The sequence below is a fragment of the Gastrolobium bilobum genome, unplaced genomic scaffold (assembly GCF_033153095.1).
Source record: "Gastrolobium bilobum isolate Gb01-03AN ecotype WA unplaced genomic scaffold, APGP_CSIRO_Gbil_v1 utg16198, whole genome shotgun sequence".
NCBI classification, from domain to species: Eukaryota; Viridiplantae; Streptophyta; class Magnoliopsida; order Fabales; family Fabaceae; genus Gastrolobium; species Gastrolobium bilobum.
In genome coordinates, this window is record NW_026897479.1 from 75,930 (window position 1) to 80,705 (window position 4,776).

The following is a 4,776-nucleotide window of genomic DNA, read 5'->3' on the forward strand; positions in this document are numbered from 1 at the left end:
ATGAAGGGATATAAAAAAAAATATACAAATCATTGCTAACTATATCCATCAACAAAATCAAGGTAACAATAACACCAAGCAAACATGGATTTAAAAGATCAGCTTTTACCTATAATATGAAAATGCTATTCATTTAGCGTCATTTCATAGCAATCATTGGAGAGATGAGTTCTACACTTACTAAATATTTCATTTACTACAATCAAATTTATAAAATAATAATAAATAATTTTTTTTTTTGCAAGGATTAGTGTCATTAGTCATTGAAATTTCACAAATTTATATTGACAAAAATTGAGATCAGATTTAGTAATTTAATTATAAAAGAAGAAGGATAAAATTTTAATTGAATTATAAAAATATATTGGCGGGCCGACCCTACGGGCCGAGCCCAGTTTTTCACCTCCAACTATCAGCATTTTATATAAATAATTATTTTTTGCAAGTATTTGTGTTAATTACACTCTTGCAATAAAAAAATGAAATTTTAATTTCTTTCTTATGTACTAAATTAAAATTTTCATTTTTATAGTTCTTGAATTTTAATAATTTTTTTTACAGAATGACACACGTCATTTATATTCGCGTCGTTAGTATTTGAAATTTTATAAATTTATATTTACAAAATTTGAAATCAGATTTACGAATTTAATTATAAAAGAAGAAGGATGAAATTTCAATTTAAGTATAAAAAAGTGTTGTGGGCCGGCCCTTCGGGCCGAGTCCAGTTTGCCACCTCTAACTATCAGCATGTAAAAGGAGCATGTAAAAGGTTTTTATATTTGTCCACAAAAAAGAGTTTTTATAGTTGCGTCTAGGTTTTTATATTTTATCTCAAAAATAAACTTTCCTTTACAAAAATTAGATTTATAAAATAATAATAAATAATTATTTTTTTTGCAAGGATTAGTGTCGTTAGTAATTGAAATTTCACAAATTTATATTGACAAAAATTGAAAATCAGATTTAGTAATTTAATTATAAAAGAAGAAGTATAAAATTTCAATTGAATTATAAAAATATATTTGCGGGATGGCCCTCCGGGCCGAGCCCAGTTTTCCACCTCTAACTGTCAGCATTTTATATAAATAAATTTTTTTTTTTTTTGCAAGTATCAGTGTCGTTAGTCTTTGGAATTTCACAAATTTGTATTTCCAAAATTTGAAATCAGATTTAGTAATTTAATTATAAAAGAAGAAGGATAAAATTTCAATTGAATTATAAAAATATATTGGCGGGCCGGCCCTCCGAACCGAGCCCAGTTTTCCACCTCTAACTGTCAGCATTTTATATAAATAATTATTTTTTGCAAGTATTTGTGTTAATTACACTCTTGCAATGAAAAAGCGAAATTTTAATTTCTTTCTTATGTACTAAATTAAAATTTTCATTTTTATAGTTCTTAAATTTTAATAATTTTTTTTTACAGAATGACACACGTCATTTATATTCGCGTCGTTAGTATTTGAAATTTTATAAATTTATATTTACAAAAAGTCGAAATAAGATTTAGGAATTTAATTATAAAAGAAGAAGGATGAAATTTTAATGTAAGTATAAAAATGTGTTGGTGGGCCGGCCCTTCGGGCCGAGTCCAGTTTGTCACCTCTAACTATCAGCATGTAAAAGGTTTTTATATTTTTCCACAAAAAAAAGTTTTTATAGTTGCGTCTAGGTTTTTATATTTTATCTCAAAAATAAACTTTCATTTATACAATTAGATTTATAAAATAATAATAAATAATTATTTTTCTTGCAAGGATTAGTGTCGTTAGTCATTGGAATTTCACAAATTTATATTGACAAAAATTGAAATCAGATTTAGTAATTTAATTATAAAAGAAGAAGAATAAAATTTCAATTGAATTATAAAAATATATTGGCGGGTCGGTCCTCCGGGCCGAGCCCAGTTTTTCACCTCTAACTGTCAGCATTTTATATAAATGATTTTTTTTGCAAGGATCAGTGTCGTTAGTCTTTGGAATTTCACAAATTTGTATTTCCAAAATTTGAAATTAGATTTAGTAATTTAATTATAAAAGAAGAAGGATAAAATTTCAATTGAATTATAAAAATATATTGGCAGGCCGGCCCTCCAGGCCGAACCCAGTTTTCCACCTCTAACTGTCAATTATTATGATTATTTTTTATTTTTTTATGTTTGAATATTTTTACACTTCACTGTTATTTTTTTCCCCATTTTGCGTGGTTTAAATCACCATAAATATCAAGTACAAATATTTAATGGCAAATATCTTTCTGCGATGCAGGAGCTGGATGGTCATTAGTCACTAAATGGTCATTCATTTTTATAGTGACTAAATTTTAGTAATTTATTTTTTACATAATCATAGATGTAATTTTTTAATTTTTTATTTAAATTTAAATTTTAAATTCTTTTATATTAATTATACATATTTTTTTAAAAGTAAGTTTTTTCTCTTTTAATTTAAAATTTTATATTTTTTAAATTGGTTATACATATAAATTAAAAACGTTTATATTAAATTTTTTTAAAAAAATACTCATACGAAATTTTGTTAGCAATTCCAATGTAAAAAGCAATTAAAACAGCTGAATCATTCCATTTCAAAATTTGAATTTTTAGATCAGATGAGCAATTAAAACAGCTGAGTCATTCCATTTCAAAATTCAAATTTTAGATCAGATGAGTCATTCCAATTAAATGAGCAATCAAAATTTGAATTTCAAAATTTCAATGTAAAAAACAATTAAATCAGCTGATCAATTCCAATGTGATGGGCAGTGGGACATTCAATGTCTTATCTGCCACCATAAATAGTCATTTAATTATTCGATTTAAAAATTAAAATTCGATTTTTAAAGAATTTTTTTTTCCAATTTACCAATAAAGAAAGTTTGTATATGCGTTGTAGTGTGAATACAATTTGTAGAATTAATCAAGGAGTAATACTTGGCAAAACTTTCCAACATTGAACTCTCCTTTATATATATATATATATATATATATATATATATATATATATATATATATATATATATATAGATTCAAGTTAATGTGTTGGCATTATTAACCAAATTAGTGTATTATGTAACAACATCCTGATTCCTGAAGTCTAGCTAGCTCTTGTTATATTTGAGGCTCTTGTTACATTGCCCAACGAAATTGCAGGATGTTGCCACATGACATTACCCTGGTCGTTCGCCCTGAACTCCACATTCTCTTTGGCTCCTTCACTCTTATCCCTTTAAATTTTAATTTTTATCATAAATAATAATTAGTATCAATTATCAAATAATTAAAATAGTAAATTAAACAACTACTATTATTTTGAAAATTGATATTAAATGACTCAAATAATAATTAATATCATAAATATTTTTATTTATCTAGCATTACCTTTCAAAATCTCTAAAAGTTTAAAAACCTCAAATTTATTATTTGGAATGATGATGGATTTTCTTTTTCTTACTCTATTTATTCGAAAAGTTCAAATATTTGATAAAGTTTAAGGATCTCATGTGATCGAAATTTTCTTCTATTATAGAACATTAACTTTTCTTGATTTCCAAAATTCTGGATCTTTTATAAATAAAATAATAGAAGAATATATTAATTGATCAGGAAATAAAATCAAAATCAAAACATAAGAATAAAAAAGTTTAAGTCAGATGGCCTATCAGAGACCTTGCAACTCAATTTTCATCCACCCAGGTCTGACCAAATATACCTAGTAAAATAGAACAGAGTCACACCTTTAAGAAGCTTGCATAGGTTTTCTTTTACAATTCCTAACATATATCATATTATTTATTTTATATAAAATAAAAACTTCATTTAAATAATTTTATTTTTTTCTATTTATCGATAGGTCTTGAAAGCCTAATAAGATTAAATAAGCTAAGAATCTAGTTAGAACTTTTAATTTTTAAATATAGATATTAAAAATTTAGCCTACAACAAGCTAAGAGCCAAAATTAATCTCAAAATATTTTATATATGACTGACTTATTTAACCCAAAATCTACTCTAGCTCAACTCATTCATATCGCTATTTCCCAATTAACACTAACATTCAAGCAATTATTGAATATGCATGGTATCACTCATCCAACTTAAATGATATCAAATATTTAAATTTTTTCGAGTCAATACAAAAAGAAAAAGAAAAATCAATAATAAAATTATCATTTTTGACAATAAAGACAATGTTTTTAAATTTACAAGATTCATGAAAATATTCATTATACAAATGAAAGTTACTTATGATATTAAATATTGTTTAATTATTTACCAAAAAAAATTGTTTAATTAAATAAAATTAATGTCAATTTCTAAAATAATGACAGCATCATTTACTATAATCCTTATTTAATACTGATTATTAAGATATTTATTTTAAAATTTTGAATTCTTCAAGAGAAAATGGAAAGAAAGAAAAATTATCAAATTATTATCATTAACAATAAATTTTGATATTTTTTGAATTTGCAGTAATATTAGAAAGAGTGGACGAACAAAATTATCTACAACAGTAATTATTAAGGTTTGATGTTTATTATATTGTAGGAGATAAAATTATCTCCTACACACATTTATAAGCGTGTGAAACCCATGTGGAGCTATATGGAAAAAAAATACATGAACTCTACACACTTTTATGTGTATGTAAGAGACAATTTTATCTCATATAATATGAGAGACATTAAATCTTAATTATTATTAGGTAAGTCAGCAAAAAAATATTTTGAAATTTGGAAGAACAATAATTCAACACTACGAGTGTGAAGCAA